Source organism: Lithobates pipiens, unplaced genomic scaffold (genome assembly GCF_037356315.1).
Source record: "Lithobates pipiens isolate NorthernLeopardFrog02 unplaced genomic scaffold, aLitPip1_a1.2 Scaffold_30, whole genome shotgun sequence".
NCBI lineage: Eukaryota > Metazoa > Chordata > Amphibia > Anura > Ranidae > Lithobates > Lithobates pipiens.
Window position 1 is genome coordinate 127,273,621 of NW_027507791.1, and position 24,638 is coordinate 127,298,258.

The window sequence follows — 24,638 nt, forward strand, 5'->3', positions numbered from 1 at the left end:
TTTTGGTCAGTAATGCACTACATACATTAGTTACCAAAAACAAGGTGTGTGTGTGCAGCAGACCCACAACATAATAAGATTATCTGAAGAAGAGGTTGTCCCCTCATCTCGCTCTGAACTTGGGTTTGCACTGTTGGTGAAAAAGGCACAACAAGAAAAAACCTAAATTTACCTAGGAGACACCTAAAAGCAAGCCAAGCAGTAAATGAAGATGTTTCAAAGAAAAATTTATTTTGAAAATGCCTCTCAGACAAGTATTGGGTTCTAACCTCACGGGCGCTTAGGGGGGGGGGGGGGCAAGCCAGGATGAGCAGGTTCAAGGCCCGTGAGGTTATCATCATTTTCAAGCAAGTCTGCTTCTTGTTGGCCAACTGAGACCGCATAGTTCACAGAAACTTTTTTAAGAAAATTGTGAAGAACACAGCACGCCAGCACTATGTGATTCAGTTTGTATTCCGCCATGTGGATAGGCGTAAGAAAAAGGTGGAACCGGCTGGCCAGTATACCAAAGGTGTTCTCCACCACTCTTCGGGCTCTGGACAGACGGAAATGAAAAATCCTCTGGTCTGGGGTGAGGGTCCTCATCGGGAAAGGCCGCATCAGATGGTTCGCCAGGGCAAACGCCTCATCCGCGACTAAGACGAATGGGAGTCCTTCCTGATTCTCCTCTGGGGGTGGCAAGCCCATTTTGCCCAACGTCCACATACAAAAACTCATGTCGCAGACACCACCGCCAACATCACGATACTATGAAACCCCTTATAATTATAATAGTACGACCCCGACTTGGGTGGTGGGACGATGCGGACGTGCTTCCCATCTATTGCTCCTCCACAATTGGGAAAGTTCCAACGACTGGCAAAGTGGGAGGCCACAGTCTGCCATTCCTGTGGCGTTGAAGGACACTGTGGAGTGAAACAAGAACCAAAATTAGTAATTTAAATAATCAACATTGCAAGCAGATTAGACACCAACATTTTTGGCGAAGATTAGTATAACATTTTGGGAACTGAGTATTTAAAGCCTAAAGTATAAGGTCCCCTTATGAGAGTCATCACCCACGACATGAGTTTAGCACAACACAAAAAAAAAAAGAAGCACTCTGCATGAATTGATGCACACACATCACATTTGTGGAGATTTTAGGGGGTGTTTAGGGGAAAGCAATACTGGAGCTGACAAAAGACATTGGTAAGTGACTAGACTATAGTTTTATGGGCCAAGAAGAGCATGGTGGGGAAGTTAGTGAGGCAAATATGCCTGAGGACAAAGGGGCAGAGTATATGAATTAGAGCATATTGCAATGAGGGTAATTAGGGAAGGAGGAAAGAAATGCAAGACATTAGCAATCATTAAATACATAGAATGTGATGTTAAAGAAGAAAACTTAACTTCATATAGTCCTTCTGCAAGACATGAATGATGGCAGAACAGGTCTCTGGAATAATGATCCTCAGAGCCTGTAGAGAACTTGAGGTCCTGAAGGCTTCTCCCTGTCGCCAAGTAGCGCAACGTGGCGATGAGCCTCTGCTCCAGAGTGATGGCTTGCCGCATGCAGGTATCCTGCCTGGTGATATAAGGGGTCAGCAAAGCCAGCAGACTGTGAAAAACGGGGTCCGTCATCCGGAGATAATTCCTGAAATCATCAGGGTTATTCTCCCGGATCTCACGGAGCAAAGGCATGTGCGAGAACTGGTCAGGCTGGCGCAACCAATTCTTGGTCCACAAACGCCTCCCCTCCCTGTTCATGGACCGGGCTTGTGTCAAAGTAACAACCCCAACACGAAGCCCCTGCACAGCACAAACTCTACGACGAGTACGTTGACGAAACATGGTTTCAAAACGGTCGGCTCGTCAGAACGGACAACAGAAAGCACCGAAAAACAGCAATGCCTGAAAGAACGAACTGAATAGCAGAAGCAAGCAGACAATAAGAAATGCAAATCAAAGCGTACTATACCAAGATATAGTCCACAATGAGAAACAAATACTTACTGACTGCACGCACTGATTATCAGATACGCAAAGACAAGCACAAACTGAAGAGCAGTAGCGATCTGAATCACAAATCTGAAAAGAACGAATGGTCTCTTACCAAGCTTCTACTAACACGCGATACACACGAGATCAGCGGAAGCAGCCCAAAGGGTGCCGGACGTGGTGCTGAACTTCCCTTTTGTAGGCCCGCCGTACGCTTATGTCACCGTGTTCTTGGCAACCGGAAATTCCGACAACTTGGTCCGACCGTGTGTATGCAACATCACTTCCGGACCTGGTCCGGAATTAATCCGTCGGAATAACTCCGACGGATTTGGTCGTCGGAATCTCCGATCGTGTGTACAAGGGCTAAGAGTAAACTAGATCTACTGTATGTAGATCCTTGATTGTATCTTGGGCATTTTCAATCTAAAAACATGTTAAAAATTTTTAAAATGTTATAAATTGTGCTTTTTGCGTTTTCAATTTTTCATCTGAAGAAAAAAAAAATTCCCTTAAGCAATTAAATATACTACCTCTTTTCAGCATTAAAGGATAACTCCACATTTGTGGGAAAAAAATTGCAAATAAAATAATATAGCATATACAAGTGCGTCACAAGTCATACTGTAATTGAATGTTATTAAAAATTACCTTTTTGATTTTGAGTATCCCCTGAAACAAAAAATTTATTTTTGGTGTGATACACTCAAAGGTAAATCACATCCAATGAGATGCAGACCCTGCAGTTTCCTCATTAGAGCCCTGCAGGTGCAACAGCTAGTTGATAATGATAAACAGACAAAGAAACAGCTAGTTCTTCAGCATAACAAAAGGTAGGACTCTGCATCAAAGTTTGTTAAAATCCCTGCAATGTTAGTGTTAAGTGTTAGTAAATGCCTCACATAGTTATTCATGCTATAAAAAAGGACTATAATTTAAGTGGTATCTGGGCTTTAAAATGTTGGCAGCAGGAGAATAAAGGAAGGGATCGTGAACGTTTTTTGGCCACAATTTGTGTGAAATAAGTCTTCTTTTGTCTTAATAGACAGAGCACTGCAATGCACTCAAGGCACCACAACAATAAATAGAGAAGGGTCTACATTGTATTGTGAGATGGCTGGGTAGTGCAGGGCAATGCTCTGATTTAAATCTATATCGGGCTCAGTTTTTTTTTTTCCGTTCAGCCGGCTGAACTGATTTCCCCATCCTCCCTGTTGTGTCCTTGTAGTCTGACAGCAGGACTCCTCTGCCGTAAGAATACACTGATCAGCGCTGCAGCCCATTGGCTTTGCGCACTGACTAAATGCTGGTTTTACAACAACAAGACCAGGTGCACCAGACTCAGTGCAGTATTATAGTATCTATTTAATAAAATTAAAAACAAGTCAAATGGCTATTCGCAAGAAGAGAGTACATGCAGGCATATAGTGCAGGGTCCAAGAGGAAAAGTCATTCAGTGGTCCAAGGTGCTGTTAATATGGTAAAAGGTGGCAGGGTCCAGATGGGATGAACAATAAGGTGCTGGAGTAGCGATGTAGCGGTGTAACCGCTGATGTAATCCGGAAGACTGGGAGGTACATTATCCAAGCGTACTATGCAACGAACGGAAACCGGAACCGGAAGTGCATTCCAGCCTGGGACACAAACAAAGAGGACCGGAAGTGACATAATTAGAGCAGCCAATGTGATGACACGTTTCACAGCATCCGCTGTTTCTTCAGATCCCTATTCTGCCATTTGACAGAAACTGGTCTGATGACTGGCATCTGTTAAACAGAGAGGGCTATACATGGATTGAAATCCTGCTGAACCGGACTAATTTCAATCCATCTTTGGCTTTAAATGGCTTAAGGCTTTGAGTTATCTTGCCAATCAAAGGACCTATTACGGGGATACATATCTACTATTTATGCCGCTATTACGGATCCAACTACTAAACTCCCCTATATGACCCATTGGGAACGGGACTTGAACACTACTTTTGACCTGTCCGACTGGCAAGACATACAGTGGTGTGAAAAAGTGTTTGCCCCCTTCCTCATTTCCTGTTCCTTTGCATGTTTGTCACACTTAAGTGTTTCGGAACATCAAACCAATTTAAACAATAGTCAAGGACAACACAAGTAAACACAAAATGCAATTTGTAAATGAAGGTGTTTATTATTAAAGGTGAAAAAAAATCCAAACCATCATGGCCCTGTGTGAAAAAGTGATTGCCCCCTAAACCTAATAACTGGTTGGGCCACCCTTAGCAGCAACAACTGCAACCAAGCGTTTGCGATAACGTGCAATGAGTCTTTTACAGCGTCCTGGAGGAATTTTGGCCCACTCATCTTTGCAGAATTGTCCTAATTCAGTTACATTAGAGAGTTTTCGAGCATGAACAGCCTTTTTAAGGTCATACCACAACATCTCAATAGGATTCAGGTCAGGACTTTGGCTAGGCCACTCCAAAGTCTTCATTTTGTTTTTCTTCAGCCATTCGGAGGTGGACTTGCTGGTGTGTTTAGGATCATTGTCCTGCTGCAGAACCCAAGTTCGTTTCAGCTTGAGTACACGAACAGATGGTCGGACATTCTCCTTCAGGATCTCTTGGTAGACAGCAGAATTCATAGTTCCTTTTATCACGGCAAGTCTTCCAGGTCCTGAAGCAGCAAAACGGCCCCAGACCATCACACTACCACCACCATATTTTACTGTTGGTATAATGTTCCTTTTATGAAATGCAGTGTTCCTTCTACGCCAGATATACTTGGACACACACCTTCCAAAGAGTTCCACTTTTGTCTCATCGGTCCACAGAATGTTGTCCCAAAAGTCTTGGGGATCATCAAGATGTGTTGTGGAGAAATTGAGACGAGCTTTGATGTTCTTTTTGCTCAGCAGTGGTTTTCTCCTTGGAACTCTGCCATGCAGGCCATTTTTGCCCAGTCTTTTCCTGATGGTGGAGGCATGAACGCTGACCTTAACTGAGGCAAGTGAGGCCTGCAGTTCCTTGGACGTTGTTGTGGGGTCTCTTGTGACCTCTTGGATGAGTCGTCGCTGCGCTCTTGGGGTAATTTTGGGCGGCCGGCCACTCCTGGGAAGGTTCACCACTGTTCCATGTCTTCGCCATTTGTGGATAATGGCTCTCACTGTGGTTCGCTGGATTCCCAAAGCTTTGGAAATGGCTTTATAACCCTTTCCAGACTGATAGATCTCAATTACTTTCTTTCTCAATTGTTCCTGAATTTCTTTGGGTCTCGGCATGATGTGTAGCTTTTAAGGATCTTCTGGTGGACCTTACTGTGTCAAGCAGCTCCTATTTAAGTGATGCCTTGATTGTGAACAGGTGTGGCAATAATCAGGCCTGGGTGTGGCTAGAGAAATTGAACTCAGGTGTGGACAACCACAGTTATAGTATGTTTTAACAAGGGGGGCAATCACTTTTTCACACAGGGCCATGATGGTTTGGATTTTTTTTCACCTTTAATAATAAACACCTTCATTTACAAATTGCATTTTGTGTTTACTTGTGTTGTCCTTGACTATTGTTTAAATTGGTTTGATGTTCCGAAACACTTAAGTGTGACAAACATGCAAAGGAACAGGAAATGAGGAAGGGGGCAAACACTTTTTCACACCACTGTAGCTTATGCTTTATCTAAAGTATCCATTAATACAACACTGATTGAGGCAAATTATAAAACCCTACTGCGATGGTATTTAGTACCAACCAGGATCGCTAAGATGCATCCATCTGCATCTCCCATGTGCTTTAGACGGTGTGGCCAGGTGGGTATAATGTACCACATTTGGTGGCAATGCCCAACGATAACTAGATTTTGGATTCGTATATTTAATCTCATATACACAGTTACTAGGGTTAATATTCGTAGAGCCCCGGAAATTTCGCTTTTTCAAAAACTCCCTGATGGGGTTCCTAAGAAATCCTCAAAACTGATAATATATATAATTTTGGCTGCTAGGATAACTATAGCTAGATATTGGAAGCAGTCGATGGTTCCTCTTGACTCTGTGAAAATTAAGCTTAACTGGATCATGGTAATGATAGACTCACCTGGACCCTCCGTAATAATTCCAAGAAATTCGATATGATATGGGACCCGTGGATCAAATATGTCTCTCCCTTGTGATTTGCCACTGGTTGACCCTCCCTTTCCCTCTTCTTTTTTTCTTTTCCTCTTCTTCTTTCTTCTCTTTTCCTTCCTTTCTGTTTTTTCTTTTTCTTCTCTATATTTACTGTCCAACAAGACAATCTTATAACTTACAAAATATCAGGCGCAATTTCATGAGGTTGATACTCACGGCAGAAGGGCGTAGGGGAATTCCCCCCCCCCGCCTTTTTTTTTCTCCTTCCCCTTCCCCCTGCTCTGTTCCCTGCACTATTATTGCCCCTGACAATATGGGCATAAATGGCTCCCTGGGTGAGGTGTAAGTGGGCCTAGCAGAGTGTGGGGCATACTTCAAATCCTGGTCGATGAAGCACCATACTCTTCTAGGTTGCTAAATAATGTGCAGTCCATCAATATTTTTGTTATATACAGTTTATATTTAACTTACAACTTTGAGAAATTGCACTCCCAATTTCACTGTCAGAGGACCTAGCTGATGATTATGTTGGAAGTCACATCTTTTAGAATTTTGATGTTTACTGACTGTACTTTTTGTGATATCATCTTGTTGTCTTACTTCGCATTGTAAATAAAAACATATTGAAAGTAAATGGCTTAAGGCAGTACTAAGGAAACTGTTACCAGGTGAAGACACATTGTGGACACCTCGTGGTGCAAGTTCCTAAACATTAGCAGTAGTTGTGCATATGACATTTTCCTGTAGCACCCCCTAGCATTGTTAGAGTGCTATAGTTTATATTTTTGTTTTAGTGTAGGTAAATTTGTTCAGGCTTCATGTTTTTTTATCCTGGGTTGAGCAGAGGTCCAGGGAAGGCTGGGTGACTCACAGGTGGCATCACTGAGACCCCCTCGCCCCAACTTCTCACACTTACTAGAAACTTCCAGAAGAATGGGAGGGGATTCCCACCAGGCAGCAATGGATAGAACAGGTGAACCAGATGCTGATCAGAGAAAAGATAACATACCAACACAGAAACGCACCGCACAAATTTAATGCCATGTGGGGGGGGTGGCTTGAGGTCCCGGGACTAGCTCCCCACCAACTTATACAGGACAGACTTTTACAGGGTTAACTGAAGGTCCTAGGACCGGTATATGGAGGTACATAGATGGTCATGTTTCCAGGATGGGTCTAAATCTATGTCTCTCCCTTATCCGGTAATTGTACGGGGTGTAGGGAGACACCAGTGGGACTGTGTGATGGGCTGTGGGCCGTAGTATATATGTAAGGTACCTATGCGGCTGTTTCCTGATGCGGAGTGGTCTATGAGAGAACGTTACTTTTGTTTTTACTTTTGGTTCCTTCTTCTTACCTCCTTTCTTCTTTATTTTTTGGTTTTATTGATATTTTCCATGTCTCAACAGTTTTCAAACCGAACCTATTTGTATTTTTATATCTCCTGTATACTTTTGGATGTAAAAACCAATGCTATTGTAAGACTGTACTTTACTCCTATGTTTGGTTTGTACCATAAGTGTTTTACAATAAAAACTTATTTGATTTAAAAAAAAAGAATGGGAGGGGAGGGGAGGAGGAGCTGCCTGGAGTATCCTGAGGGCCCTGACCCATCCCCAACAGATGGGTTGGCAGGGGACAAGCCCCCTCAGCCCAGCTGGGGAGGAGTGGAGTTTGGGTGGAAGCTGGCTATGGAGTGTTTGCTCTTGAAGGCCTTTAAGAGAAACCCCCAAGTGTGGGGGGTAAACTTGGGCCTGGGCTTGGGTGCGGAAGGGACCCCTCTTCAAGACACACAGGGGGATCCTGACCAGGAGGCATGGGAGCAGGAGAAGCACAGCAGGAGGACACTGCCAGGCAAATCTCCAGGGAGGAAGACAGCCAGGAGGGCTTGTGAGTGAGACACAGTTGAGAGGACTAAGAGGCAAACCTGAGAGGACTGGGTAAGAGCAGTTTAGGATGGATGCAGAGTCAGTCAGGAGGATTGTGGTTGAATGGGCAGGAGAAAGGGGCAGCTGCAGCCTGGAGGGCTGGCAGTGCCTGAAGAGGTGGTACTAGGAGCAGTAGCCACAGATAGGACAGCTGAGCTCTAGAACTTTTCTACACCAAAGAGGCCTGTGGTCCCTGCCTGCAAATCACATTTGCTTCAAAACCGGATATGACGCTGAGTACATGCACTCAACTTCTTTGGTTGACCATGGTGAGATCTGTTCTGAGTGGAACCTGTCCTGTTAAACCGCTGTATGGTCTTGGCCACCATGCTGCAGCTCAGTTACAGGATACTGGCAATCTTCTTATAGCTTAGGCCATCTTTATGTAGCGCAACAATTCTTTTTTTCAGATCCTCAGAGAGATCTTTGCCATTTAGGTGCCATGTTGAACTTACAGTGACCAGTATGAGAGCGTGAGAGCAACAACACCAAATTTAACACACCTGCTCCCCATTCACACCTGAGACCTTGTAAGATGAGTAATGAGTCACATGACAATAACTGGGCCCAATTTGGACATTTTCACTTAGGGGTGTACTCACTTTTGTTGCCAGCGGTTTAGACATTAATGGCTGTGTGTTGAGTTATTTTTAGGGGACAACAAATTTACACCGTTATACAAGCTGTACACTCACTACGTTAAATTGTAGCAAAGTGTCATTTCGTCAGTGTTGTCACATGAAAAGATAGAATAAAATAATTACAAAAATGTGAGGGATCCACTCACTTTTGTGAGATACTGTATATAAACTCTTAGGGGATTTACCTACCCAGAGTTTCCCAAACACTGGAATATTTATTACAGGCATTTATATAGAGCTAACACATTTTAAATACTGTACGTTCTTATTTGTCCCAGCCCCATCTCACATGCATACACACTGACTAGGGCCAATTTAGACAGAGTAAAACTAACTTACCAGCAAGTCTTTGGCGTGTTGGAGGAAACTAAAGTACCTGGAAGAAACTAACATAAGCACAGGAAGAACATGCAAGCCCCGTGTCCTGGCCAGGATTTGAACCAAGAACCCCCGTGAAGAACACTTTATGAATTTATCTGAAATTCTGTTGTTTTTCAAACATGAGCACAGTCAGTGGTGGAGCTAATTGGCTGGTTATGCAGACATGAATGTCAATGGCATTTATCACATTCTTCTCTCTAGCCATGGGCTCTATTAATGTTTTGTGTTAGCCTGCCCCTTGCTGGTTGAAGTGCACAATTGCTGCTTTTCATTAGGCAGTAAAAAAAAAAGATTTCACAGTTTTTAGTTTTTTTCTACAACGGGATCAATTCACAAAGCTTTACTTTAACCACGTGACTGTAATTTTCAGATCTCATTGGCCTGAGCTGTAAATAACTGTCACTTTCAAAATAAAGATCTTTATCCTGATATGTTACCTTTGTGACTTATGTCTATTGCATACATTTTATAAATATTTTTCTTACTGTTTGTTAGGGTTTTGGGCAGGTGCAGTCTATTTTCTCCAACGTCAGGTGTCACTCGACCGCAGTGGCATTGAAGTTGTAGGGAAAGTCAAGAGGAACTGGGAACCTCTATGGTTTCCTGGGTTACTTGGGAAGGTATCCCATTGGATGCTGCTGCCCCATGTGACTCTTGCAGTCATCGATATTGACAGTGATTAGCAGCAGGGAGAGGTATCATATGTTCAGCAAGTTCCAGCCAAGCTGAGGCTACAGAGGAAAGTTCCTTTTGCACGGTACCCCTGGGTGCGATTGGGCTGGAGTTCTTTGCTGCCCTGGGAGACTGTGGGGGTTATTTACGAAAGACAAATCCACTTTGCACTGCAAGTGCACTTGGAAGTGCAGTCGCTCTAAATCTAAGGGGTAGATCTGAAATGAGTGGAAGCTCTGCTGATTTTATCATCCAATCATGTGCAAGCTAAAATGCTGTTTTTTATTTTCCTTGCATGCCCCCCCCCCCGGATCTACAGCGACTTTACTTCCAAATGCACTTTCAGTGCACTTTCAAGTGCACTTGCAGTGCAAAGTGGATTTTCCTTTAGTAAATAACCCCCATTTGTGTCAAGATGCCAGAAGGACACTCAAACATACCCTGGAACTGGGTATCGGAAACTCAGGGACTTTTCTGGAAGATAACCCGTATCTACAGGAGAGAACAACTTTGACTGGACCAGGCCACACAAGTCCTGGATTAATGGGACATTCCTCAGACCCACAAGAAGCAGAGAATTACAGAGCGTTTAAGAGGTCCTGCTTCAGAAGCTACCTGCAATCTGAAGCTCAGCAAGCAAGATTTTGTTGCCCAGGACTACCTGAATATCCAGCAGGATGTGTTTAGCCACATAGAGAAGGCTATTGATCTCATGTACCAGTTGGAGCGTACCTACCAAGACGAGGGAGAAAAGCTATCTGACTACATGAGGCGCCTGGACAAGATCATGCACCAAATCTTGCTAAAGAAGGGTTTGGATCCCTGGAACGTGGATGATGTCCAGACACAACAAGTCTTGAGGGGTACCCAGCCTTTGAACCCCATCTCCAGCCTCCTGAGAACCTGGCAAGATGGTGGTAACTTGAAGTATCCAGATTTGATCCGGATTGTGCGGGAGGAGGAGGCAATGCAAGAGAACAAAAAGAAGAAACAGAGGTTGGAATCTGTTGTCGGGGTCAGAGTGGCCAGTGCAGCTGATGGCAACCATGAGGTCCAGCTTCTTAAGACTCAGGTGGCACAGCTGATAAAGATGATGGCCCTGCTGACCGCAAAGCCCAATGTTCTACCTAGTGGTGAAGTTTTGGAGTCCAAGAAGTCCTCAAGCTCTAGGGTTGTTCAGGTAGACAAGCCAGCAAGTCAAAGAATTTTCTTCAACTGCGGAGGAGTGGGACATTATCGACAGGTGTGTCCAAGCCCAGTGAAGCCTGAAGCCCAGCGCCAAAAACCGGCGGGAAACTTCAGAGGGCCCTGGTGAAGGAGCCAACTGTGTGCCCATCTACAGTAGCTAGCTCCAAAAGTAAAGTTGTGAGGAGACCATGACGGGAGTCCAAACCCTCTAAAGCCTCATACACACGATAGGACTTTGTACAAACTTTCCCTTGGATTTTTGTACAAAGGGCGTCGGCCCTGAACTTGTATTGCATACACACAGCAGGACTTTTTCAGCCAACTTTCACCAAATCACGTGGTTTTTCTGCTCTTTACCGCCACCTTTGGTCAACTTCTGTATTGTTGTCTGATCTTTTGCATTGGTTCTGAGCATGCCTGTTTGTACTTTGTACAAAAGTCCTATGGTTTTCTGTACACACGATCAGACTTTGCTCCATCAGACTTTTGTTGCCAGAAAGTTTGTCCGTTCGCACAGCCAACAAAAGTCTGATGAAAACCAAAAAAGTTTGTCCGATGGAGCGTACACACGGTAGGATGTTGCTCCAAAACAGCTAATTTGCATGTTTGTTGTCAAAAAGTCTGATCGTGTGTATGGGCCTTTAGAGGGCTCCCATGGTTGTTTCTGAATGACCCAGTGCCCCGCTCTCTATGACACATGCCGCCAGTCAGTGCACTCCGAAACCCTAGAACTCAAAAGAGACTCAAGCTGATTCAGAATTCCCCCCAGAAAGGAGCACGAATACAGGCCACAGAACAGGCCAAGGGTATCACTTCGTACAAGCTCCCTACCAAGCTAGTGTGATCTTCTCCTGTCATTTTCCATCTAAGTAAAGGGAATCTACACCAAAGCCCTGCTGGATTCTGGAGCTCAAGTAACCCTTTTCTACAGAGACTTCGATGATAGGCACCTAAAGCATCTGCCACTGCAGAAGTTGGAGGAGTTAGAGATATGGGGCATTGGGATACAGAACTTCCCCTATGACAGCTATCTGCCAGTCAAACTGACTTTTGACCCCTCCATAGCTGGAAAAGCAGAGACTTTCGACACACTGGCAGTGGTCTGTCCTCGCCCACCAAGGGCAAGCAAGAGTTCCCTGATCATATTGTATACACTACTGCATTCAATGTATGTCATCTTCAGAGCCAATGGAGCTGGTGTGGATTGACTTTCTGTGCTTGGAGCCTGATCTGAGTGGACAGGGAAATATCCTGGTAGTTACTGACCACTTCACTTGGTATGCCCAGGTATTTCCCACAAAGTACCCAGAGGCATCCATGGTGGCCAAGATTTTAGTGGAGAAATTCTTTGTGCACTATGGTCTGTCCCAACGTATCCACTCTGATCAAGGGGGAAACTTTGAGGGCAGCCTTATCAAGAGACTTTTAGACCTGTTGGACATCAAGATGTCTAGAACCACTCCATATCATCCTTAGGGGGACCCTCAACTGGAGAGATTCAAGTAAACACTCCTGGATATGCTTGAGACTCTTAATTCAGAACAGAAGCAGCACTGGAGCAAGCATATCACTACTACTGTGCATGCTTACAACAGCACCACAAATTATGCCACAGGCTATTCCTCCTATCGGCTGATGTTCAGACGGGAGGCATGGCTGTGTCAGAGCTGAGCTCAGCCCTTCCTTCTCTGAGCTGGCTGCTCAGCTGTCAGCTAATTGCCAGCTCCTATCTCTCCACAGTTACTCAGCTGCTCATCAGTCCTACTTAAGTCGTCCAGTCTAGAGGAGCTCTGCCTTCGCCTTGGTCAACATCACAGAAATCTTCTGAAATCCTGTTCATGACTTGCTTTGCTGACATCCCTTCTGGCTCCAGATCCTGCTTGCTGTTTCACTACATTGATCCCTGACTTCTGGCTTGACTGACTATCCGTTCCGGTTACAGAACTTTGGCTGATGTTTTGACTACGTTTGTTCTTTTTACTTTTATTATTAAACAAGTGTGATTTAACTGTACTTAAAGACGCCCACTATGGCTGCTCCACCATTTTGAGTCTCCTGGGAATCCGGTTTGACTACTTCCAATCTACCATCTGGTCTCATGTGTAGACCCCAAGCGTTCCTGACTCTACTGTCGTAAGACTGGGGAGTCCACCTCATCTGGTAAGAGTATTCCATCTACTTTTTAGAACTTCAGACAAGTTGATACACCTTGCCACATCTGATCAGTGAAATGTCTACTGCATTTGAAGATTGTCTCCTATTTTACCTGACCTGTATTAGTCACATTATAGAGGACTTTATTCTCTGCTTTTTATTTATGATTGTTTTCACTGGATATTTCACGTGTTCTCCATTTTATGTGTATTAATCACATTATAGAGGATTTTATTTCCTGTTTTTTTAGCACTTATGATTATTCACATTTGGATATTTTCCCTAGTGAAGATATCATGATTTAAATTAGCGCTACACTATTTTGTTGTTTATATTTTTGGGCTTTGTTTGTTCGAAGTGTTAGCAGCTGTTTTTTCTTATTCTAATATAGCGTGGTGTTTCTCACCTTTATTCTAATACAGCGCGGTGTTTCCCCCCCCTATCTACTGTCAGAAACCATCAAATCAGGCCGAGACAGAAGTATGTATATATATATATATATATATATATATATATATATATATATATATATATATATAGCTCCCATGGTTCAGAGAAGCAGGATCTCCCAATCTATGGATAGTGTAGGATCCACTAATCATGGGGTACTTTGTCGCAGTAAGTGGGCTTAAGAACCATATAGCAATATGGTGTGACCAAATCCCCATTTTTTTTATAATGTTTTTTGAAAATGTCTAGGTGTTTTTAAAAAAGCCTTGCTGGAGGTAAATGTTAGTTTTGCATGTGTGCGCTGTAATATTTTTGTTCTGTTGTATGGTCTTATGGCAGCACCATCTTTATGCATTTTTTTAGGGTGTGCCCCCCAAATATCTTGTTTATTGTATGGATTCTGACCAAAACCTTTTGGGTGGAGCACCCCACTCCTTCAGTAAGTATCTCTCATTAGTGACCACCTGTATCATGGTGGAGACCTCATGTTCTCCCATATAGAGGAATATAGCTCCCATGGTTCAGAGAACCAGGATCTCCCAATCTATGGATAGTGTAGGACCCACTAATCATGGGTTATTTTGTTGCAGTAAGTGGGCTTAAGCACCATATAGCAATATGGTGTGACCAAATCCCCATATTTTTTTTAATTGTTTTTTGAAAATGTCTAGGTGTTTTTAAAAAGCCTTGCTGGAGGCAAATGTTAGTTTTGCATGTGTGCGCTGTAATATTTTTGTTCTGTTGTATGGTCTTATAGCAGCACCATCTTTATGCATTTTTTTTAGGGTGTGCCCCCCAAATATCTTGTTTGCTTTTTCTCGTGGTCTCTCGGATACCATCCAGGATGAGATAGCAGCCCAAATATACACACTGAGCTGTAGAAGTTAATCACATTTGCCATTTTCATTCACTCCAGACTCAGAGAAAGACTCTCCTTTAAGGAGCGCTTGCGGAAGCCTCCTGTACATTTGTCTCCGAGGTTTACAGTCCCACTGATGCCTCCCTCACCTCCCATGCCTCCTGGTAACGAGTCGGTCAGTGAAGGTGAACCCAGGCACTTGGATTTTACGTGTCTCCTAGCGGATGAGAGAACCTTTAGGAGGGGAAGAGATTGTGCCTTTATTGTGGCCAGGCAGGTCACTTTTTGAAGTCTTGCCATACCCATCCAGGGAACGCCCGAACTTTGAGGTCCTGTCACAGACAGACCTTAAGTGGCATTGTTTCATACCCAGTTATTAAGAAGGATAAGCCCCTGGTTTCGGTCACCCTTTCTTGGGCTGAGTCATCCACTGAGATACAGGCTCTATTCAACTCTGGGGCTGCAGAACTGTTCATTGATGCTGTCTTTGTATAGAAGAACTCAATTCCGCTGCAGATGCATGACACTCCACTTGCCATTGAGACTCTTGACGGGAGACCCTTTTCAGCCTGCCCATATGACTTATGAGACAGTTCCATTGTCCATGACCATAGGGGCTCTTCACCATGATATAATCCAATTCCAAGTTATTTCCTCACCTAAGTTTCAGCTGGTTATTGATTATCCTTGGTTACAGAGGCAGAACCCCTCTTTTGATTGGCTCCATGCTGAGGTTCTCTCCTGGTCACCACAATGCAGTGGAAGACATGCTTCCAGAAGGTAGCCAGGGTCCTGTGCACCTCTTCACTCTCCTAAATGCCAGAGTACCGCGATTTTAGCGATGTCTTTGACAAAGGTCAAGCTGGTAGTTTGCCTCCACAACAGCCTTATAATTGCGCAATTGACCTTCAACCTGGTGCCATACCCCGTCATGGCCGAGTTTACCCTTTGTCGGTCTGGGAGGATAAGGCCATGGAAGAGTATGTTGCAGATGCACTTTCTTAAGGTTTCATCAGCAAATCCTTGTCTCCTGCTGGTGCTGGTTTCTTCTTTGTGAAGAAGAAGAGTGGTGAACTGAGACCTTGTATTGATTATAGGGGTATCAATCATTTCACAATCAAGAATGCCTATCCGATTCCATTGATTATGGAGTTATTTGACCACCTCAAGGGAGCAACGGTTTTCACAAAGCTTGATTTGAGAGGGTTATACAATCTCGTGAGGATTAAGGAGGGTAACAAGTGGAAAACTGCATTTAATACCAGAACAGGCCATTATGAGTACCTCATAACGCCTTTTGGCCTTTGTAACGTCCCGGCAGTTTTCCAGGAATCTAGTAACGATGTCCTCCAAGATTTGTTGCAGTTATGTGTGGTGGTTTATCTCGATGATATCCTCATATTTTCCAAAGTCCCTGGAGAGCCAATACACAGATGTCTGTCGTGTGCTTCAGAAAGAGAGAACAATATCTATTGTAAACTGGAGAAGTGCGAGTTCCATCGTGAACAGGTTCAATTCTTGGGGTTATGTCATTTCCACTGCTGGTTTTTCGATGGACCCAGAGAAACTTTCGGAAGTTCTACAGTTGCCCCAACCCGTTGGTTTACATCCTCTGCAGCGTTTCCTGGATTTTGCCAACTATGATCGGAAGTTTATTCGTAACTTCATGTCTCTGGTCAAATCCCTGACTGATATGACCAGAAAGGACGGTAACACACAGAGTTGTTCTCCAGAGTCCATTAAGGCCTTTGAGAATCTCAAGGCTGCATTTGTTTCTGCTTCTGTGTTGGCACATCCTGATCCTACGTTACTTTTTATCCTTGAGGGTGATGCCTCTGAGACTGGTGTTGGCGCCCTTCTGTCTCAACGGCCTACATCTGAGAGTGTTATGCATCTTTGTGGCTACTTTTCCAAGAAATTGTCACCTGCAGAGTGCAATTATGAGATTGGTGACAGAGAGCCAGGGCCGCTGATAAGCCAGTACAATTGGCCCTGTTGTACCGGGCCCAGCCAGCAGGGGGGGGCCCGGGCAATCTGAGCAGAGAATGATAGAAAAAAATATATATATATTTCTCCAGCCAGCACGAGATGAGTCTGACCACCGGAGAGGTGAGGAGCGGCAGGCGCCACTCAGAGGCTGGAGAGGAGGAGGAGAACACTTTCCAGACAGTGAGTAAACTCAAGGCAGGGGTTGACTTCAGTTTAACAGCACCGACGGCAGGTAGCCTGCATGTGTGACTTGCTCACATTCCACTCACATCTCTGCTCGTGTCCCTTGTGTCAGTGAGGAGAAGAGCACCATGGAAGCCTCTCCTACACTGCTATCTACAGATTTTTGCCTCCCAGCAGGATGTCAAACCAATTGGTCTGCTGCTCTGTCATTCAGAGCTGCACCGCTTCCTCCTGACCTCCAGTCTGTGCAGGAAATACAATGTGCAGCCTGGAGATTTAAATGTCTGCTGAAGCAAGAGTGGTAAGAGCCAGTGGCCTCACTTGTTATAGCTGTACACTCAACCCTGTTTACCATCAATGGTGTACTGTGATGGAACATGTGGGCAGAGGGGTGCACTGAGGGAACACATGTGTAGCGATGACACATATGTACATGAGGGGAAAGCAATGGAACATGTGTACAGTGACAGAACATGTGTGCAGAGGTGTACAATGATAGAACATGTGTGCAGAGGTGTACAGTGACAGAGCATGTGTGAAGAGGTGTACAGTGATAGAACATGTGTGAAGAGGTGTACAATGATAGAACATGTGTGAAGAGGTGTACAGTGATAGAACATGTGTGAAGAGGTGTACAGTGATAGAACATGTGTGAAGAGGTGTACAGTGATAGAACATGTATGATAAGGTATACAGTGATAGAACATGTATGAAGAGGTGTACAGTGATAGAACATGTATGAAGAGGTGTACAGTGATAGAACATATGTGAAGAGGTGTACAGTGATAGAACATATGTGAAGAGGTGTACAGTGACAGAAGATGTGTGCAGAGGTGTACAGTGATAGAACATGTATGATAAGGTATACAGTGATAGAACATGTATGAAGAGGTGTACAGTGATAGAACATGTATGAAGAGGTGTACAGTGATAGAACATATGTGAAGAGGTGTACAGTGACAGAAGATGTGTGCAGAGGTGTACAGTGATAGAACATATGTGAAGAGGTGTACAGTGACAGAAGATGTGTGCAGAGGTGTACAGTGATAGAACATGTATGAAGAGGTGTACAGTGATAGAACATGTGTGAAGAGGTGTACAGTGATAGAACATGTGTGAAGAGGTGTACAGTGACAGAACATGTGTGAAGAGGTGTACAGTGACAGAACATGTGTGAAGAGGTGTACAGTGATAGAACATGTGTGCAGAGGTGTACAGTGACAGCACATGTGTGAATAGGTGTACAGTGATAGAACATGTGTGCAGAGGTGTACAGTGACAGCACATGTGTGAATAGGTGTACAGTGATAGAACATGTGTGCAGAGGTGTACAGTGACAGCACATGTGTGAATAGGTGCACAGTGATAGAACATGTATGAAGAGGTGTACTGTACTTCATATAATGGGGGGCCCCCTGTGTGTCCTGCGAACAGTGTACTCATAATGGGCGACCCCCTGTCATGTCATGTGGATGGGGGAGATTTAACTCCTTATATTGAGACCCCTGTGTGTCCTAACTCACTGGGAAGCAGCCAGGGCTGGGGCTGAAGGAGGGACCAGGGGCAGGACCAGGGGTGGGGCTGAAGGAGGGACCAGGGGTGGGGCTAAAGGGGGCCCTGTCAGGTGGGCTGTAGGGGGCCCAATGATTTCTATCAGCGGCCCTGCAGAGAGCTGTTGGCAATCATTTTAGCCCTCATTCTTACTCACCATAAGAATCTCACATTCTTGTCTGAGGCTAAATGCCTTTCTCCCAAAAGGGTGCTGTGGGCTCTTTTCTTGTCAAGTTTCAATTACATTGTCTCATTCTTACCCGTTACTAAGAATGTAAGGGCTGATGCCTTGTCATGACAGTTTTCCTCCGCTTCCAAGTTGGAGCCGGGTCCGGTTCCTGTGATTCCTCCTGATTATATTCTGGCTATGGTTTGCACCAGTCTTACTTCTCCTTTGGCAACATCAATGAACAGGCCTGCAGCCCCTGAGTCAATTAGAGCCTGTACCTCGACGGATGACTCAGTCCAAGAAAGGGTAACCAAAACCAGGGACTTATCCTTCTGGATAACTGGGGATGAAACAACGCCACCTAAGGTCTGTCCGTGACAGGACCTCAAGGTTCGGGCTTTCCCTGGACGGGTAGGACAAGACTTCAAAAAGTGACCTGCCTGGCCACAATACAGGCACAATCTCTCCCTCCTCCTAAGGGTTCTGTCATCCACAGAGAGATGCATGAAGCCCAAGTGCATGAGTTCATCTTCACTGACCGACTCATTACCAGGAGGCATGGGAGTTGAGGGAGGCAAGGTTGGGTCTGCAAAGTTCGGAGACAAATGTACAGGAGGCTTCCGCAAGCACTCCTTAAAAGAGAGTCTTTCTCTGAGTCTGGAGTCAATGAGGATGGCAAATGAGATCAACTTCTCCAGCTCAGTGGGTATATCTCGGGCTGCTATCCCATCCTAATGGTATCTGAGAGACCATGAGAAAAAGCCACGAGGGCCTCATTGTTCCAAGCAACCTCTGCTGTCAGAGTACAGAATTGAATGGCGTAATCGGCAATAGTTCTCGTACTCTGTTTGATGGACATGAGGCACTTGGTAGCAGAAGCGGAGCATGCGGGAATGTCAAATACCCTTTTAAAAGAAGCCACAAACCTAGGGTAACTCATGACAACAGGAATTTGCATCTCCCATAGAGGGTTTGCCCAGGCCAAGGTTCTCTCAGAAAAGTAAAGATATCACAAAACCTACTCTGCTTCTGTCTGTGGGAAACGCCTGGAGAAGCATCTCAAAGTATATCTCAACCTGGTTGAGAAACCATCTGAATTGGACTGGATCAGCCACAAATCGCTGGGGAAGCGGAGCGGAACCAGACATACCTCTTACAGAGGTAATACTCGAGGCGGGTGACAGCACAGAGACTGGATCAGCAGCAGGGACAGCCTGCAACACAGGTTGTACTGGAGCAGCCACAGGGAAAGATTCCAGGTGAGCCGTGCGACTCAGGAGCGTTTGTAATGCCTTGGCTAGGGATGAGCCGAACACTCCCCAGTTCGGTTCGCAGCAGAACATGCGAACTGACAAAAAGTTTGTGCGAATACACGAACACCATTAAAGATTATGGGACCTGAACGTGAAAAATCAAAAGTGCTAATTTTATAGGCTAATATGCAAGTTATTGTCATAAAAAGTGTTTGGGGACCCAGGTCCTGCCCCAGGGGACATATATCAAAACAAAAAAGTTTTAAAAACGTCAGTTTTTTGGGGAGCAGTGATTTTAATAACACTTAAAGTGAACCAATAAAAGTGCAATATTCCTTTAAATATCGTGCCTGGGGTGACTATAGTATGCCTGTAAACTGGCGCATCTTTTCCCATGTTTAGAACAGTCCCTGCAGCAAAGTGAAATTTCTAAAGTAACAAAAGTAATTTAAAACTGCTTGTGGCTGTAATGTATTGTCGGGTCCCTGCAATATAGATAAAAATCATTGAAAAAAACAGCAAAGGGCCCATTACCAGGCCCTTTGGGTCTGGTATGGATATTAAGGGGAACCCAGCACCCAAATTACAAAAAAAAAGGCGTGAGGCCCCCAGGCCCTATATACTCTGAACAACAGTATACAGGCGGTCCCCAGGTTACAAACAAGATAGGGACTGTAGGTTTGTTCTTAAGTTGAATCTGTTTGTAATTTGGAACAAGTACATTTTTTAAGTGTAGCTCCAGACAAAAAATCTATTTTTAAGCTTTTTGGATAACATAGGGAAGGGTTATCACCCGTGTAACATTTGTTTTGCTGTCTGTGCCCCTGTTTAGAAGATTTCACCTCACTTTCTGTCCCAATGACAATTGGATTTTGAAAATTTTGGGTTATTAGGGAAACAAGGATTGGTGATAAAGCATCAATGGAGACACCTTTTTCCCATATTAACTCTTACAGGAGAGAATTTCCCTTTCTAGGGGTAGATTTCCTCTCACTTCCTGTTGTCTCCCTCCATTTGTAAGTAGGAGTCGTTTGTAAGTCGGATGTTTGAAAATAGGGGACCGCCTGTATATACTATATGGCCTGCCCTATACACTCTGCGAAAAATTGGGCCTTAGGTGTTGGTGGTACCAGAACACTGTAAGCCCTCACAATTACTCTTGCCATGCCACTCATGCCACTGTTAAACAGGGGGCAGAAAAATTGGACCTTTGGTGGTGGTGGTGCCACAACACTGTAAGCCCTCACAGTTACTCTTGGTGGGTGCAGGAACGGGTCCTGCTGTGAAATATTAGATCAAAAATTGTAATTGCACTCCCCTGTTAAACAGGGGCAGAAAAATTGGGTCTTAGGCAGTGATGGTGGTGCCACAACACTGTAACCCCTCACAGATTCTCTTGAGTGCAGGAACGGGCCCTGCTGTGAAATATTAGATCAAAAATTGTAATTACGTGCCCCTTTTAAACAGGGGCAGAAAAATTGGGCCTTAGGCAGTGGTGGTGGTGCCACAACACTGTAAACCCTCACAGATTCTCTTGTTGAGAGCAGGAACGAGCCCTGCTGTGAAATATTATAGAAAATATTGTAATTACATGCCCCTGTTAAATAGGGGTGGTGGTGGTAGTGGTGGTGGCACAACACTGTAAAGCCTCACACATACTCTTGTTGAGCACAGGAACGGGCCCTACTGTGAAATATTAGATTAAAAATTGTAATTACACACCCCTGTTAAACAGGGGCAGAAAAATTCGGCCTTAGGCAGTGGTGGTGGTGCCACAACACTGCAACCCCTCACAGATACTCTTGATGAGCACAGAAACGAGCCCTACTGTGAAATGTTTGATCAAAAATTGTAATTACACGCCCCTGTTAAACAGGGGCAGAAGAATTGGGCATTAGGCAATAGTGGGGGTGCCCTGAACCAAAAGAAGAAGCCAGAATCCAAGAGAACATTTAATTAAAGATAAGGAGAGAGATACTAATAAGTTTCAGGAAATTCCCCTCATAATAAATTATAATAGTCAACATAAGCAAGTGGAGCCTATTATTAAGAAACATTAGGCACTACTGGAAGTAGACAGACAGCTAGCATCTGTATTACCTGATAAACCAGGGTTTATATACAGACGTGCACCAACCCTGAAGGATTTGGTGTCACGAAATGTTACAGATCCCCCTAGTAGAAACAATGAGTTAAGTTTTTTTCAGGGTAAAGGGTTTTATCCATGCAGGAGATGTTTTGCATGTAAAAACACAGGTTTTAATGGCCAAAAATGTACTAAGTTTTCATCTACCAGCACTAATCGTGAATATGATATTAAAGATTTTATATCATGCCGAACTGAAGGGGTTGTGCATATGCTGCAATGTACATGCTCCTTTAAGTATGTAGGTCATACGGAACGTCCTATGTGGAAACGTCTAAGGGAACACATACAGAATATAAAGAGTGGTTTTCCCAAACATAGCGTTTCACAGCATTTTGCGTCCCACTATAACAGGGATCCAACACATTCAAAATTCTGGGAAATAGAAAGATATAAGCTTCATTGGAGAAGGAGCAATAAAGTTAGGGAGCTCAGTAGAAGCGAATCCCGATGGATATTTGAGTTATCAACTTTCTTTCCCAAAGGCCTGTACATTGTTTTATCTCTGACTTTTAGGTTTGTTTTAATATAAATATTGGTGACATTTTTATCATGTAAAGGATATTTTAACATTTTTTTGCTGATACAGTGCCTTGCGAAAGTATTCGGCCCCCTTGAACTTTTCAACCTTTTGCCACATTTCAGGCTTCTAACATAAAGATATAAAATTTTTATTTTTTGTGAAGAATCACCAACAAGTGGGACACAATTGTGAAGTGGAACGAAATCTATTGGATATTTTAAACTTTTTTAGAAAATAAAAAACTGAAAAGTGGTGCGTGCAAAATTATTCGGCCCTTTTACTTTCAGTGCAGCAAACTCACTCCAGAAGTTCAGCGAGGATCTCTGAATGATCCAATGTTGTCCTAAATGACTGATGGTGATAAATAGAATCCACCTGTGTGTAATCAAGTCTCTGTATAAATGCACCTGCTCTGTGATAGTCTCAGGGTTCTGTTGAAAGCACAGAGAGCATCATGAAGACCAAGGAACACACCAGGCAGGTCCGTAATACTGTTGTGGAGAAGTTTAAAGCCGGATTTGGATACAAAAAGATTTCCCAAGCTTTAAACATCCCAAGGAGCACTGTGCAAACGATCATTTTGAAATGGAAGGAGTATTAGACCACTGCAAATCTACCAAGACCTGGCCATCCCTCTAAACTTTCAGCTCAGACAAGGAGAAGACTGATCAGAGATGCAGCCAAGAGGCCCATGATCACTCTGGATGAACTGCAGAGAACTACAGCTGAGGTGGGAGAGTCTGTCCATAGGACAACAATCAGTCGTACACTGCACAAATCTGGCCTTTATGGAAGAGTGGCAAGAAGAAAGCCATTTCTCAAAGATATCCATAAAAAGTCTCATCTAAAGTTTGCCACAAGGCAGACACACCAAACATGTGGAAGAAGGTGCTCTGGTCAGATGAAACCAAAATCGAACTTTTTGCCCACAATGCAAAACAATATGTTTGGCGTAAAAGCAACACAGCTCATCACCCTCAAAACACCATCCCCACTGTCAAACATGGTGGTGGCAGCATCATGGTTTGGGCCTGCTTTTCTTCAGCAGGGACAGGGAAGATGGTTAAAATTGAGGGGAAGATGGATGCAGCCAAATACAGGACAATTCTTGATGAAAACCTGTTGGAGTCTGCAAAAGACCTGAAACTGGGACGGAGATTTATCTTCCAACAAGACAATGATCCCAAACATACAGCAAAATCTACAAAGGAATGGTTCACAAATAAACGTATCCAGGTGTTAGAATGGCCAAGTCAAAGTCCAGACCTGAATCCAATCGAGAATCTGTGGAAAGAGCTGAAAACTGCTGTTCACAAACACTCTCCATCCAACCTCACTGAGCTCGAGCTGTTTTGCAAGGAAGAATGGGCAAGAATTTCAGTCTCTCGATGTGCAAAACTGATAGAGACATACCCCAAGCGACTTGCAGCTGTAATCGCAGCAAAAGGTGGCTCTACAAAGTATTAACGCAAGGGGGCCGAATAATTTTGCACGCCCCACTTTTCATTTTTTTATTAGTTAAAAAAGTTTCAAAAATCCAATAGATTTCGTTTCACTTCACAATTGTGTCCCACTTGTTGGTGATTCTTCACAAAAAATAAAAATGTTATATCTTTATGTTTGAAGCCTGAAATGTGGCAAAAGGTTGAAAAGTTTAAGGGGGCCGAATACTTTCGAAAGGCACTGTATCTAGTTGGATGTGTTAGAATGTGGAGGAGAGGAATAATCATATTTTTATTACAAATTATTGTCTACTTGAGCCCTATTTAGGTTGCATTATTTGTTTATACATGTACCTGCTTGGATGACACTGAGGTGTTAGCCCACTAGTTGGAGGCAGTGAGTGAGTCTAGTTACTGCTATTGAGTTAAATCAGCTTTTGAACTATGCATTAAATTAGTATTGCACCAGAGGGCAGCAGGTAATGAGTAGTATTTAATTATACTGCCACCAAGTTTTTAAATTCGAAGGATGTCAAATGGTTTTAAATTGTGTTTTAAGTTTATTGTTTGTTATTATTAAAAGTTGTTATTATGTGGTAAAGCACTGAACAACATGATGCTTCAAGTGAGATACTATAGTCACTATGGCAACCGGAACGCTGTTTGGTCATCTATATAAATATCACGAGCAATCACATGGCTACCCTTGATAAAGTCACGTGACATGTGACGCAATGCGTCGGGAGAAGCCAGTGACGTAATTCGATGTATTGTCTCTGTGAACACAGCGGGCGGAGAAGACTGTGTTGGAAACGCCTTTGACGAGCTGATTGTTTTATATGCACTGTTATCGGTCCAGGTTATGTGAGTGAAGCAGCTTGTGTTTACTATACAGGAGCTTTAATCATTGCGCAATGAAATTTTTCTCTGTTTAATTTCTATGCCAATGAGAAATGTGATTGTGAACAACAGTGTCTGAAACTGTGTTTTGAAGATAGAAGTGGTACCTTTTTTGTCGTAGTGTGATCGTGATGCAA

The 24,638-nt window shown here is 43.8% G+C and overlaps 1 long non-coding RNA gene across 1 annotated transcript; it reads right to left on the reverse strand.

Moving 5' to 3' along the window:
• Window positions 1-212: 212 nt before the first annotated feature.
• LOC143942123 (uncharacterized) lies at window positions 213-9,115 on the reverse strand. The gene is made up of 2 exons (XR_013264700.1): window positions 8,981-9,115; window positions 213-905 (listed from the first exon to the last, which is right to left on the reverse strand). It is a non-coding gene; the product is annotated as an uncharacterized LOC143942123 (long non-coding RNA).
• Window positions 9,116-24,638: the final 15,523 nt, after the last annotated feature.